The 16,521-nt window shown below is 36.7% G+C and overlaps 1 protein-coding gene across 2 annotated transcripts in view; it reads right to left on the minus strand.

The window, feature by feature from the left end:
- PDE4D (phosphodiesterase 4D) overlaps nt 1-16,521 on the minus strand; it is a 508,545-nt gene that overhangs the window by 368,764 nt on the left and 123,260 nt on the right. The window lies entirely within an intron of this gene.

A 16,521-nucleotide genomic window follows, 5' to 3' on the forward strand; every position in this document is an offset into this window, starting at 1 on the left:
AAGACCTGAGCATTTAAAGCAACCACTATAGATCTTAGAACCTCTGAAGTTGCGGCCCTAATTAAATCTTTTGTTTAAACATTAGTAAACATTATTTTCAATTTAATCATCTAAAGAGATGTCAATATTCTCTGGGTCAAAGAATGGCAGATAATTCAATAAAGAAAACTCCAACTAGTAATGATTTAAAGGGGAAATGTTTGTTCTAAAAGTTTCTGAAACTTTTAACAAATAGCTGTTTCTCTCACCATTGTGAGAGAAAATTCTCAAAAAGTTTACATTTTAGAAAGAGCTTTGGAGCTTGGTGGTGGCTCCGGTGAGAACAGAAGTTATTGCCATGTCTGACAGAGCCAATACTAACCAGCTGCAAGATGGACACATTGCCTAGCCCATCTGTAGTGGTGGTAGCACCTCTGAGATAGCTTATTTCAGAAAGGGAAGAAAAACCCTTGAGCAATTGCAGCCAGAGAGAGGAATGAAAACATGTGAGGAGCAACAGTTCCACAGATGCCCAGGAGAAGAAGGGACAGGAGGGGCTCCAGGCACCAGAGCTGAGGTTCTCCTGCAGCCCATGGTGCAGACCATGGGGAGGCAGCTGCAATGCTGCAACCCATCGAGGTCTCATGGGATGCAGAGATCCACCTGCAGCCCATGGAGGAGACCCACACTGGAGCACATGGATGCCTGAAAGGAAGCTGTAGCTCCATTGGAAGCCCTTGCTGGATCATTTTTGCTGTCAGGAATTGTGACCCCCATGGGGAACCCCTGCTGGAGCAGCCTGTTGCTGACGGACTGCACCTTGTGGAAAGGACCCATGCTGGATCAGAACTGCAGCCTATGGGAGTGACTCAGGTTGTGGAGAATTTTCTCCAATGGGAGGCACCACAAGGTGGAGCAGAGGAAAAGTGTGAGAAGTACTCCCCCGGTGGAGGAGAGAGCAGTGGAAACAATACGATGAACTGCCTGCAGTCCCCATTCCCCATCCTCCTGCTCCACATGGAGAGGACGAGGTGGAGCATTCTGGAGTAAAGTTGAGGCCAGGAAGAAGGGACAGGTGGTTGGAAGGTGTTTTAAGATTTAATTTTATTTTTATCACTAACCTGTTCTGATTTGATTGGTAATACATTGAACTTCCTCGGATCAAGTCAGTTTTTCCTGCGATGGTAATGGTGAGTGGCCTCCTCCTAGCCTCATCTCAACCCCTAAGCCTCTCATCATACATTCTCCCCCTTGTCCAGCTAAGAAGGGCAGTGATAGAGTGGCTTTGGAGTGCACTTGGCATCCTGCCAAGGTCAACCCACCACAGTACCATGAATGAGAGTTCCATTTGTACTTGGAGCTTGAGCAGTTGCTGTAAGCAAATGGCTTCCAATTTTTAATCATTAAATCTTAATTAATAATTTAGCTATTTTTCTTAATTCAGCTGCAATATAATTTAAGAAAACAAATATTATAAAACAGTATGCATTAATGCAAATACTCTGAAGGAAATCAACAGTAAAATCAATCACTGTAAAAATGCAACAGGAATAATGTATTATAGCCATCCAGGGAGAAGTTTAACTTCATGCTTGTATTTTCAGTGTGTGCATAGTGTATATTTAAGACAGCTGAATAAATTAAAAACAATAATTAAATTCATTATAGCTCTGCAAGAAATGAAAAATGCTGATATCAAAGCTAAAAATAATGTCTCACATGAGGACTTTTGATTCATTCCACCAGTTGTGTTTTTTTGGGCCAACTTGAAACACGATAAAAATCCTTGAATTGGAACCACATGTAGTCAGAACTAGATAGCTGAATTGAGAAAGTAAACTCACTGGGCAGTTTCTTCAATTCCTATTCAAAAATTAGAGAGTCAGAGGAATATGATCTGAATAAAGCCAGAAAGAAATGGAAAAGTTCCAACACAAATATTAAGGCCAAGCCTTGCAGAAACGAAATAATAGACACCTAATGTTTATTTCAATGACAATGAAAATTAAATCATTTTGTGGAAAAACTGGCAAGCTATTCAAGTACAAATGCTCAGGCATCTAAACCAGGAAATGTTCGTCATAATGATTTTATCCATCTTGGGAATCAGGAAATAAATATGCTTTGGTAGATATGCTTAATTTTTCAGCATGGTTTTAAGAAGCATTATATGTATCAACAGAATTTTAGGCAATTTATACCAGTATCCCATCATGAAATTGTTGAGCAAGCATAGCAAAAGCCATTGCTATCATTACCCCAAAACCACTCATTAAAAATGAAAACCAAGCTTTGGAATGGGAGGTGTGTCATCTGCTACACAAAATGACCCAAGCTCATAATTGCTGATAAAAAAGAAAACAAGAAACAGTTCTGCTCCTGACATTTTCTTATCTCCAAGAATGTACAAAAGAAAAACTGTTCCTGTAAAGTGTGTGTTCATGAAATCAGTTAAATGGAACATATTAGACTTTCTTTTTTACCTTAAAGGTCTGGAAGACTCTCCGTTAATCCCTGCCCTGTAACCAATTAACTGAATTCTAGAACATGGCAGCCTTTCAGATACCAATTAACTTACTTCAACACTTTTTGTCCAGAGAAGACTCTGGGCTGGGACATTTAAAGTGTCTGTTTCCTTTTTTCATTTTTTCCTGCTGGTTAACTTAATGCTCAAGGGATCATTTGCTAGCCTTCTAATTAGCAGGCATGTTTCTTAGTTCTTATCAGTAATTGCTCATTAGTAGGCATAGATTTTTGTGCAAAAATAAGCCATTGTAACCTAATGAACAAAAGTCAGCCACCTATCACAAATGACTATGGTATCCTAAAGTTTTTCCTTTCTCTGCCAAGAACAAATAGGCAAATGTGAAAGTACTTAAAAAACTCAGTGCCGTAGTCATTCTTCTAACAACTTTGACACGCCAGCACAGTGCTCTTTAAAAGAATACTAGTCGGGGGGAAAAAGGGTACAGTGGCTTGTGTTCTTGCACTTCAATGTCATGTCCAATAGCAGAACTGAATAATAAGTTATCTGAAAAATAGGTTAAAGTAAGCGCCTCAGTTTGTTTACCTGCAGCCCAGAGGCATGCTGAGTACCAAAGAGCCAGAGGCTCATTTTGGAGGTTTGACACTCTTTCTTCTAATGAATAATAGGAGTTGTTACTATCCCACCTACAAAACAACTTCTTGACTCAGCTTTGTGACTCAAGACTGGCTTGAGTCAGAAAATAATAATCACTAATAATTCTACCTACATCTGTAAAAAGTAATTCTCTCATTTACAACAGAATATTTAGATGACAACACCTAAATAATATTTCTATACTTTTACTCAGAATAAGAAATAATGATTTTGCGCATTATAAAAAGATGACATAGCAGTATTTACTATTACCATAAGTGTTCAAACAGTTCCTCTAAAAAGACAGTGGCTAGTGTCTTACACTAAAGTTAGTGTTTTACAAACCAGTAATATATTTACAAAGAATAGGTGTTGGCTTGACAGTATTATTATATGGACTCTCTTTTCTGCTTTACTCTGAATGTTAATGGTGCTGGCAATGCTTTCACCATCACCATGCCTTAGTTTCTGTACTGGAGGACTGACACAATTCCCATCAAGGTATGAGTGTTTTGATTTTAGATCTAGACTAAATACACTACTCTTCTTTCAAGCAATACTCTACTTTCCATTACTACATTCTCTTCACTTCTTCCTCACCAATAACTATTTAAATACTTTGAAAATATAACTCAAGGAAACTGTCAAACCAGTAAATGTTCTTGCTCTTGGATTCTCTAATTTTTATTAAAAAGTAAATGAGAATATATTATTCACAGACCATTTCAATGATGCATTTCACTGTGACTAGATTTATTGCTATTCATTACTTGCAGTATCGAAAAGGAGAAAACAATGATGATTCATACTCCTAAAATCATAGTTTAATAAAATTAACTTTTATTCTGTCAGGCAATTCTTCTCCTTTTTTTTTTTTTTTTTTTTTTTATGATGCAAATATTTTTAGTGAAAAAAGACTCTATGTGTGTTTAGGATAATTTTTTTGCTATATGTTTCTTCAAGTGGTTTAAAATAATTACACCATTTAAAGTGTGATTATGCATCTCAGAATAAATTAAGTACTCATTTATACTAAAAAAATAATTTTTTTTAGTAATAATATGGGTAATCAGATTGAAATGGTTGAATTGTTAACAGAAAAAGGAATACTCATGTTTATTCCTGTTATGTATTTAGAAGGATGAAAATTATATACTTGAGGTAAATGGAAAATAAATACTTTGTAGATCAACAATATGTAGAGTTTTCTAAGGAAAAAATTGTTTTAATTCAACAGAACAAATTATTTTCACAGAAAAAGTCTAAAAAATACAGTAAAGTGTCCTTTGTCTCCTTTGAGAATGACAAATCCTGGGAAGCACAAGTCTGAAAGAACTGGAAAAACACCTGTTCTAAGAGAACAAATTACAGGACTCAAATTCCAGTAGAAGAGTGAACCTACCAATATCACACAAAGAAATAAATCAGATTACTATACAGATGTAAGAAGAATAGAGTGAGTTTGACTTTACAGGAAACCTCCTCAAATGAACTATTGCCATTTTGGGGGTATATACAACAAAGTTTTGTAACACACTAACATGAAACTGATGACAAAAATAATGCTGTTCAAATATGTCTGTCTCTGAGGCACAGACCCAGGGAATTTCCTACCTGACTTCCAGGTTCCCAAACTCATCTGCATGAGGTTATTGTCAGCTTAGCAAAAAATGAGGTCTAACTGAAATAAACACTCCTTGATCCTGAGCTGCATTCTTAAGAATTATAGAATCATTTCATTTGGGAAAGAATTTTCAGATCATTGAGTCCAATTGTAAAACTAAGGCTACCAGGTCCAACAGCGAGCCACATATCTAAGCAGCCCATCTGCACGTCTACATCTTCTAAATACTTCCAGGGATTATGACTCAACCACTTTCCTGGGCAGTCTGATCCAATGCTTCACAACACCATCAGTGAAGAAATTTATCCTAATGTCCAATCCAAAACTCCTGTGGTACATCTTGAGGTTGTTTCCTTTTGTCCTGTCATTTGTTTCCTGGAAAGAAATAGGGTAGGTCTGTCTCAGAGTTTAAGTAGGTCTACCTATCCCAAACGTCTAAAATCCAAGGCTCCGGCCTCAGGACTTTGTGTACATTTTCAATGTCTTCAGCCCAGGTGCTGATATATTAGACAGTTTTCTTAGTCTTATACTTCTTTAATCAGAAAATTTCCCACAAGCTCTTCTTTTTTATCTCTAGCAACTATTCTTCTGACAGCATTTTTTTTAATTGTCTGCAGATAGGGATATACTCAGCAATGAAAATATCATGCCAAAATCAGGAAAAAAATAACTGAAGCAAGTTATTTAAAGTCACGTTGATGGTATAGTTTTGAATTTCAGATCTGTTCATATAGGAGATTATGACAAGAGTACTGTATCCTCTACTGCACATAAAATGAAAAACCTGTAGGTATACAGACCTAGGTTTTGTGGGCTTCAGAAAAGCAGAACTACTCTTACTTCAGCTTCATGATGCATTGTCAGTTGCATAAGAGGACCTCATTCAGTAATAATCTCAAATCCTTTGGAATTCATAACTAAGCTACATAATTGTCAGCATGTTCCAAAAATGTTAGTACAAGATTTAGCCCATTAATGGTACTTGAAAAATCAAGAAACAAAGGCTCACCCATAGTTGCATTAATTGTGTAGTAGCTGTTGTTATTAAAAAATGAGTTTGTTTGCTATTATCTGGAATTCTGTAAAGTGTGCTCAGGTATACTCGCCTCTGCATGGGAAGGAAGTTGAGATGTACATGTGAAAAAAAGTAAAGTTCCTAACATGGAAAAAAGCTTCTTCCATCCCATTACCTAAAGAAAAGAGTTATGTGGCATCACATATATCAAATCTTTCAGGATAAGTGAAAGCTTAGAAACAATTACTTGTTTATTGCTGTAATTACACCTTTATGACAGGGAAATACAAGAGAAAGCTGACAAAATATTAATTAAGATTTTTTTGAAATGTTTTATTTATTAAGATTTTTATTTATAAATATTTTTCTTTCAGATCCTAAAACAAGTGACTTTATTGTCAGAAGTACTGGGATGAAGTCCTTTCACTGATCTCATCCAACTTCTGGAAATAAAACTATTCATTTGTAAATTTTTTCCAATAAATATGCTAACAGGGTCATAACATTACAAGCACTTTGCAAAATGTTGGGACCCGCTGGTAGTGGAGTTTTATTTTAAGACATAGCCACAGCGAAGTAGTTTACAGAGATCTTTTTTTTTTTTTTTCCCAAAAGGGAATCAATGATAATCCAGTAGTAACTCTGAGTATAACGATTTTCCCATGTGTCTTTAGCTCCTATTTTTCTACTCTAAGAACCAGAGTTATCTAGCAGTTCATATGATTACTTAGGGATACAGACTAAAATACAGATTTGGCCTCTATATTTCCAGTACATATTTTGAAATTTTTCAGATTAGATATTGCCTCAACTGACATTGCCAAATGTGAGCTCCATCCATTTTAACCTGTCTGTTAATACACCCCTCTGCCTTTTCTGCCCTGCCTATCCCTCCTGAACAGCCTGTAGCCATCCAGCAGGGCACTCCACTCAAAGGACTCACTCCACCAGGTTTCCTTTATGCCAGTTATGTCAAATATTTGAGACTGGGCCAAATTTTATGTATACTCTTATGTCCTCAGAAATGCAAATTAAACCACATTAACCTCAATATCACTGAAGTTTTGTCTTTTTTACTACACATACTACCCTTCTTCATTTTTATCATCCTTCAACCACACAAGTATTGGATGACTCAGTTTTTCAGGATATTCATATATCTGAAAGCATTACAATTTCCCTGTTGTCACAAGTAATGAATAATTTTCTGCAGAAGAATTCCAATACCAGCATAAGAAATTAGCATGTTCTAGGGAAGTCTGCATGAAGAAAAAATATGTAAAAAAAATGTTCCTTCCAGCAAGAAAGGATACCTGAGGCTAGTTCCATGATTGCTGATTGCCTGCAAGACAAGCTTAGGAAACCTAGCTGCTGGGACAAAAGAAACATTACATGAAGAAAAGACACAGACTCATCTCTGTAAATGAGTTTCACCAGAATATGTTTTGTGACTTATTCAAGAAAATCTTTGTCAAGCTGAAGAAAAAAAGCATATAACCCACCAGTATCATGAGTCCAAAATGCTATTTCTTAATGTTCTGAGACTACAGGTTTTTCAAAGGCTGAGATCTGGATTAACCTGTCTCCTTATCCTTTCTCTGCAAGTGGAGCTGAGTAACACACTAATCTTCCTAACTTGTAGGGAAAATAAATTTCAAAGAAATAGGAGTGATATTAAAATATTCCATCCTTTAAAAAATAAGCTAAAGAAAAGAGTAATATTTTAAAATTATTAGAGCAACTGTTCTAATAATTTAGAACAAATTATCAGTTTGAATAGAGATCTCTAGCAGCACCAAGACAGAAAATAATTTCTGATCTAAATGTAATCCAGCTAAGTCATATCTACTCTTGCATTTATGGTGTTCTAGAAACTTGCAAGTTTAAATACACTCCCATAAAGTTTTAGAATTTTATAAAATATACCAGACTTTCAAAACCAAGGAACAACAAATTTTAAGCAAACATCTAGCATTTAGTCAAATGTCTAGCATTAACTCACTTGAAAGGTTTCATTTCCTTAAAGAAAAACCTATCAGAGTTAGTTGAATTAAACAAAATAAGGCAAAACAAAATAACAGAGTATAATCTTCTGTAATAATGCAATTATTTTTTGTTGTATTTAAATAAGTATTCCTGAAAGATATTACACAGCTCTTGGCTGGGGTAGAGTTAATTTTCTTCCCAGTGGCTGGCATGGGGCTGTGCTTTTGAGTTGTGCTGAACACATAATACAGAAATGTTTTTGCAGAGCTCACAGAGAGCCAAGGCCCTTTCTGCTTCTCCTACTGCCATGGTGGTGAGGGGACTTGGAGTGCCTGGGAGGTTGGGAGGACACACAGCTAGGACAGGTGACCCCAGCTGAGCAAAGGGAGATTCCAGACCACATGACATCGTGCTCACTATATAAAGTGGGGGAAGAAGGAGGAAGCAGGGAGACATTTGGAGTGAGGAGTTTGTCTTCCCAAATTACCACTATGTGTGTTTGGGCCCTTCTCTCTTGGAGACGGCCAAACCTGCCCACAGAAAGCAGTGAATTCATTCCTTGCTTTTCTTTGCTTGTGTGCGAGGCTTTGGTGCTCCCTATTAAGCTGTCTTTTATTCCAACCCACGAGTTTTCCAGCTTTTACCCTTCCAATTCCCTTTATCCATCCTGCTGGTGAGGGAGTGACCATGCAGCTGCATCGTACTTGTTTGCTGGCTGAGGTTACACCATGACAAACACTAAACTACTGGGAGAGAAATTGGAACCAAAAGTTTCTATACATCAAAATTTTATTTTTCAAGTTTTCCAAGGTATTATTTTAATATGATCTTTTTATAGTCAAGGATCAGACCTGCCTTAAAGCAGTCCAGATATGGTTTAAATAGGAAAACAACTCCATCCTTCTTGTTGAAGTATACTTCTTGCATTTCAAGCTGTTTCTAAGCAACTTCATAAGCAGGGCAATACTAAACTTGACTATATACAGATTTGGAGTCATGACTGTTACTTTAAGAGAAAGTTAATATGCAGTTCACTTTACCAGGAAACAGTGCAAGATAAATATGCTTGTATTTTACACTAACAAGAAATACATCACAGAAGCTTCTGAAATTTTCATAATGTACTTTGAAATTGCAACCCAAGGTACAGAGCTCATATCCTTATAGTTCACCAAGATTAAACTACCACTTTAACAAGACTTTTAGTTATCATTAGTTTAATATTGTTAGCCTAAATTTTACTAGTGTGTTCTGTTTGCCCAATAGTAAGCAGTCCACACCAGAAAACATTTATTCAGAGCAAATAAATATTTGACTCTCTATTCAGAATAAATAAATACATACAGTTTTAGTTCTGTATTTAAAAAAATAAATTGTGAGCACCACAGTTTCTTACCTTGCTTTACACAGGGAGATGGCCATACACTCCATATTAGTTCTACATCTACCCCAGTATCCTATCTGATGGCATTTTGAAAGAGAATGGTTAGGGAAACTGTTAGAAAAAGACCAAGCCTAAAAGTGATCCACCTCCACTTTGCTAATACTCCTTCATTAAAATCAAGTTTAAGATATTCTAACATAGAGGTTTCGTTTGGGCTGTTATATTTAGGATTAGAAACTCACAGTTAATACTATTAATTTATGTGGTTTTTTCAAACTATTTATACAACTTCCTCTTACACGTTGCAATTTTTATTTCTACATTTTCTGCAAAAAAATACACTTCTTGGCTTTTGAATCCATGCCAGTTATTATTTTATTCTCTATGTCTTTCTGGATAATACCTAATATTATATTTGACTTTTCACTGCTGGCTATTGAGGTGATTTTTGCAGATGAACACTCACAATGTCCAGCTCTATTCTGAGTTGAAATAGGTCACTAAAAAAATCTTTACCACATACTACAGAAGTTTTATATTTCCCATGTACATTTTTTGTTACTTGTCAACAAAGTAGGTCAAGCATAGAATCTTTTGAAGTATCTTAGAATCATAGAACTACAGAATTATTTGGGTTATAATGAAACTTAAAGACCATCTTATTCCAATCTCCTGCCATGGGCAGGGAAACCCCCACTAGACCAGGTTTCTCAGAGCTCCATCCAGCCTGATCTTAAGACTCAAAATCAGTGGAATTACTAACTCCAGAATTTTATTTTTTTTTCAGAAACTAGCTTTGATTTTTCAATGCATTACCTTGCAAACAGGTATCTATAAAGTGCCCAAGTAAAGGTAATTGGGAACAGTCCCTGACAAAGAATCTTTATTTGTGCCTTAGTTCAGACTAATTTTTAAAAGGAAGAAAACTACAAGGGAGGAAGACGTTCTATTTTATATCCTCAGGTCAAAAAGTAAATAGAATTCCTATAGTTTTATATAGGTAATACTTTGAATAATGTTGTTGCAGGAAGACAGGGAAATAAATTGCAATATATAGTGATTTATTTAAAATATTGCAATTTCTTGCCATCAATAGCTGTCAATTTGTTGAAACATGAACTAGCAAGACCATCCTTCTCAAGTTAGATGTTCATATTCTATTAAGCAATAATAATTAAAAACTTATTGCATGTAATTGTAAAAATATAACTTGACAAATGCAAGTAAAAGAAAGGGCACGCCGCAAAAGCCGTAATTTCAGGATGGTCCTCCTGTGTTTGTACATCATTATTTCATTTAAAAAGCCCTACACAAACTACTGTGTCAATAAAAGTATATGGAAAGTTCTGCTAAAGACATATTTGACAGTTAACAAGGCACTGCATTAATATCTAAATACTCAAAATAAAGAAGACAGGAAAATTAGAAAGCAAAGAAGGATAATGAATAAAGGTCTTAAAGCAAATCACACTGAGAAACAGAAAGCCAAACAACCACACAAATATATTATTTTATTAATAAACTCAACAGTATAAATTTATTACTATAACCATGTTCTCTCCACAAGGCTTATCTTTTTGAAAATCAAAGTACAGTTTAAAAACAGTTAAATTCTGGTACTTCTGTCTACTCATAAAAAGCTCAGTAGAAGAATTATTTGAACTTAGATCTCTTGAACTTCCAAGGTAGGGTAGAAATTCAAATGATAATGGCATTCGAGATTGTAATCTTATAGAGGGGTCAGATAGGGCTACTACCTCTCTGTGTTCATGCTTCACCAGGTCACTACTATTACTTGAGTTAATTCAATCATAGCTCAAGGTAAAAACTTGATATAAACCAGTTCCATAACAAGGACATCATGCTGACATTTTATATAATGTTGCACAAGTACACTCCCTTCCAAGAACACTTATGCCATCTGAGTTGAGTAGGAAATTGGTTTTGTATACCGCCTCACCGTTCCATGTCAGAAATCTTCGTATTCCATGACATATGAAAAGTTCTTTCAACATTTTCATAAAAAGCAATGTTCAAAATGTATGTGTTCTCCAACCTTTCTCCTCAGAGCCAAATAGGCCAGGACACCACAATGTCCTGAAAACCAAATCAATCAAGAGTGAATTACTTAATCACTGAACTTGGAAGAATTCCGTGGAGGTTGTCTAGTTCAAGCTCTGTTCAAGCAAGCTCAGAGAGTAGTTTGTCAGTACAGTGTCAAGTCAGGTTCTGGATTTATCAATAGGCTACTCCTCAGTCTCTTTGGACAACTTGGCCTTCAAACACTTCAAATAGTGTTTGACCATCTCTCAACCACAAAAAAAAAAAAAAAAAAAAAAAAAAAAAAAAAAAAAAAAAAAAAAATTTTAAAATACATAGTTAATAAATAAATAAAATTTAAAACATTAAAAAGGTGTTTTCTTGTGTTCAGATGAAATGTCACGTGTTTCAATAGTTAATATAAGCCCATCGCTTTTTGCCTTGTCACTAAGCACTAGTAAGCAGAAACTGGTTCTATTATGAATACTCCCACAAGAGACATTTATACACATTGATACCTCACTCCAGAGCCTTCTCTTCTCCAGGCTAAACAGTTGCAGCCCTCAGCTTTCTCCTGTATGTCACATGCTCAGTTTCCTTAATGATCTTCATGATTCTTTGCTGTACTCATTTAATGATTCATGATTTTCTTTTAGTGGGGCACCCAGAACATAACGCAGCACTCCAGATATGCTTCCAATAGGGCTGAGTAGAGGGAAAGAATAACTCTGCTTGACAAATTAGGAGTGCTTTCACTAATGCTGTCCAGCATCCTCTTAGGCTTTTTTGCTACAAAGACATACTGCTGCCTCGTGCTGAGCTTGTTCACTAGGGTGCCCAGGTACTTTTCTGCCCATTTCTTTCCAGATGGCAATCTCCAGTGTGTACTTTGAGTAGTTTGGTGTTCTCCTTCTTGTTATCGGGTCCCATGACCATTCAGCAGCAGACCCACATTTTCCCTAGTCTTCCTCTCACTGCTGATGTACCTGTAGAAACTTTTCCTCTTGCTTTTTTATATCTTTCTCCAGATTCAACTGAATATGAATTCGGCTTTTGCAACCCCATCTTTGTATGCTCAAACATTATTTCTATATTTTACCTGAGTCACATGCCCCTGTCTTCCCTTTTTGTAGGCTTCCTTTTAATGTTCGAAGTTTATCAGGAATTCAGGAGCTCTTTATTACGTGCAGGCCTCCTCCAACAGCTACTTGATTTTCCCTTTGTTGGCATGCACTGTTCTAGAGCTTAGAGAAGGTGATCCATGAAAATCTACCAGGTCTCCCAGTCCACTCTTCCCACCAGGGCGGTATCCCATTTCTAGAAAACCCCTTTACAGGCCAAAGCCTATTCTATAGGAGCTGTGGTCTTGTTACATCTCTTTTCCCTCCTCTCATAATCCTGAACATCCCAAAGCCTTTGCAGCTGAGGCTGTTGCCCACATTCAACTCCTCTTCAGGTCTCCTTGTTTAAGTATCAGGTCCATTTGATAGCTCCTCCTTATTAGTGCCTTGATTACCTGCACCAGAAGTTGTCATCAAAGCACTTCAGAAGTCTCCTAGGTTGCATGTGCCTTGCTATAGGACTAAGACCTGTAAATGTGAGGCTTCCTCCAGTTCATTTTTGATCTACAACCTCTTCTTGACGAGGACATCTGAAGACCCCTACCACAACTCCACTGATGTTAGTCTGACCAGTAACCCCAATAAATAAGTTTTCAGCTGGCTCATCACCTCACAATATGCAGAGCTCCTTTCCTTTATTCCTGCTGCTCTCCTAAATGAAAGGCAGCTTTCCTCCCCATTTTCCTTCTTAAAGAGCCATTATCGATCCATCACAGCACTCCAGTCATAAAACACAAGGACTTCACTCCCCTGCTGTCCTCTCAGAAGGATTTCACTAAAGTATTGGCTGTACTGGGGTAGGCCTTTCTCAATTTCTCCTGTTGGAACAGATCATTACCTACGACTAATTACTTCTGAGGTGGGTGGGAAGAGACTTACACTTCATCTACATAGATAAGTTACAGACTAGTTCTTGTCCAAATTAAATATAAACCAGAATAGCACAATGCATGTGGAGAGAAAAGCAAGGAATTGAATTATTCTAATGAGAAATCCAGTTCTGTATCCAGGGTAATCTTCAGTGAATGACTCATCAGGTCTCATCTACATTTGTATGGGAAGTTTCAGTCTCTACAAATTGTTTTCTTTTCTAATGATAAAAGTAAATTAAAAATCTCACCACACACTGGTTATAGGATCTTGAAAATACAAGCTGATACTGTCAGTGTCAACAATAATGAAACAGGGTGTCATAATGCAGGACATGCTCTGATGCAGAGTTAACCAGTTTTGAACTAGCTTGCAATGACCCAGAAAGAGAGGGGTAGTCTCCCAAAGTTGTATACAGCAACAGCAACTACAGCCAGACTAGAGGTGATGTTTCAGCAGCTGCTCTCTGCAGTAGTAATTTCTACAAATAAAAAATTACTTCTTATTTTTTTAGTAGAATTCCATGATGAACAAAGCTATACTGCTCTAAAGAATCAATCATCTAAGAGAAGAAAGCAACTCGGATAATCTGCTTAATTTGCCTTAAAGTGGTGTAAAATGCTTTGAAGTTCTGACATACTGAGTTTTAGTATTGAAAAACCTACAAAATTTGGTTCATATTGGAATGCACTGTAGGAATTGATCATCAAAAATTTTTGTTAAGTGGTAGGTCTGATAGAGGAACACAGTAATACAGGAAATGCTTCACTGAGTATCATTAAGATGGGCAAATCCAGTTGGTTCCATCTGCCATGACATCAGAAAAAACATAGCATGGTCACAAAACTGAACTTTCATTACAGTCCATACAAGACTGGATTGAATGAGTTGAACCAGCATACCCATTTACAGGCACCAATAAGCCCTGTCCCTGCCTTGACAAATGCAGTTTTTAGAGGCCAAAACAGGGAGGGAAAATAAAGAAGTTAACAGCAAGTATGATATATAATTGCTTGAGTTTTGTGCAGTTTGGGGATGGTAATATTTTACAAAATCTGACTCATGGTGGGGAATCCTTCATTTCCAGCACCTCTTCACTGCCTTCGAACCTTCCCTAGATGTTCAAGGTATTGGGTAAAAGAGAATAAATGGAATTTCTCAATGTGATAAAAATTCTACGAGCTCATCTCCTTAGGCACCCATGCATATGTCATGCTTCTTTTTGTTTCAACTTCATATTTTCTTCTGAGAACCCTTAAATCTAAAATGAATCAGCCTGTCCCTGCTGAAAACGTGTACAATTTTTCTCTACTAGAAAGCTCTTTCATCACATTATTTCTTGTTCTGGTGCTCTGAATTCTGAAAGCAATGCAACAGATGACTCACCATCAGCTATCAGTCATTGTCATCTATTCACTTATTGAATTTTGAGGTTCTCTATTAGAAGTTCACACTTTACCTCCCATTTAATCTTAATTCATATTTTGAACTATTTCTAATTGATTTTTTTCTGTTTCCATTATTAAACTGCAATAGTTAAGTGACACATAAAATCACTGATGTCTAAAGTTATTACTGTTTATGTACAAAAGCCAAATTATTCTCCTGCATTCATATTTTGAATGCATTCAGGACTAACAAAATACCCATACCCCTATGTGACTGTGCTGTTTCTTCTCTATTCATGTTCATCTGTTGGCTTTTCTTATGCATAACTGTCTGTTTTCTCCTAAAACAGCTCCACTGTACAAGCACCTATCTTTTTGTCAATTTGCTGAATATTTGCTCTTTATATGCAAATAAAACCCTGATAAACTTAAATTTCCTGATCTTGATTTAACGGCATATAAAAGAATACACATACATTTTCAGGCCCTTGTCCCTCTGTCCCTTGTCTTGTGTAAAAATCAATGACATTCCTTCTCCACCTGCACAGCCTTAGAGACATGCTGGATTTTTCTTCCCAGTTCCCATAGTAAATATTCTTGTGGGAGTAAGTCTTATATACCCAAAATTATTTTGTCAGATATCAGTGCATCCCTAAAATTAGTAAAATTACAGCTTATTGACACTGTTTGAAATTTCTGACATTCCAGAAAATAATTTCTCTCCATTATTATCTTTTGTGAAAAGTTTCTCTCTTTTGCCCTCCCTCAAGGTTATGCAATTCATGATTTATGAATTTTTATGCTTGCTCTTTGCTTGGTTTCAAATGGACTACTGCAACATCATTTCTAGTAAGAGAACTAAATGTCATAATCTTTCTTTTTTTCCTGTGCAATAATGTTAACTCATTATAGACTCAATCTTTTCTAAAATACTTTTAATAATTATTTAATTTGTTTAAAGTAGTCAAATTAATTTTATTTAACTATTTCAGTGTACCTTTTAGGACTTCCTTTGTTCTGCAACCTCTTCTCACTGGACTGCTTCCATACAAATGATGACAATATGGGACTCCCAAAAGCATCTCCAAATGCTGAATTGATAATTTCACATGAAAATAAGAATTCATTGTACTGGATTCAACAGCGTTTTTGTGTTAGTGTGGACATTTTCATGAAGAAGAGGTTGAAACCTGGTGTATTTTTATTTTAAATCTTTCTTGAGAAGAAGACACAGGAAGGGTTAGTGATTTTCAATTTAAAACATTTATCCCTTACATCTTTTCCAAACTCTGCCATTCTTATCATTAGTCTAACTGTGCTTGCATCACTTTTGATGTACTTTAAAACACTAGCAGTAATAACTTATTATAGAAAAATCTTTAAAACCAAATAATTTACTCCTGACACTGCTGTTACTAGCTTTTTTATAAGACCTGTAACTCAGAGAAGAAAAGGAATTCAGTTTTAAATATACTAGCAAAAGATCACTTACCTTTAACAAGATGAAAGGCTGGATCCTCCTCTTGGGTCACAAAAATACCATATACAGCACAATAGGTTTGGGGCAGCATAGCTGGAAACCTGCCTAAAGGAAAAGGACCTGGGAGTGCTGGCAACAGCAGCTGAACATGAGCCAGGGTGTGCCCAGGTGGCCAAGAAGGCCAATGGCATCCTGGCCTGGATCAGCAATGGTGTGGCCAGCAGGAGCAGGGCAGGGATTGTCCCCCTGTACTGGGTACTGGTGAGGTCACGCCTCCAGTGCTGTGTCCAGCTCTGGGCCCTCACTGCAGGAAAGACACTGGGGAGCTGGAGTGAGTCCAGAGAAGGGCAATGGAGCTGGGCAAGGGTCTGGAGCACAAGTCCTGTGAGGAGCAGTGAGGGAGCTGGGGGTGTTTATCCTGGAGAAAAGGAGGCTCAGGGGAGACCTTATCACTCTCTACAACTGCCTGAAAGGAGGCTGTGGCCAGGTCGATCTTTTCTCTCAAGTAATAAG

The sequence above is a fragment of the Anomalospiza imberbis genome, chromosome Z, assembly GCF_031753505.1.
Source record: "Anomalospiza imberbis isolate Cuckoo-Finch-1a 21T00152 chromosome Z, ASM3175350v1, whole genome shotgun sequence".
NCBI lineage: Eukaryota > Metazoa > Chordata > Aves > Passeriformes > Viduidae > Anomalospiza > Anomalospiza imberbis.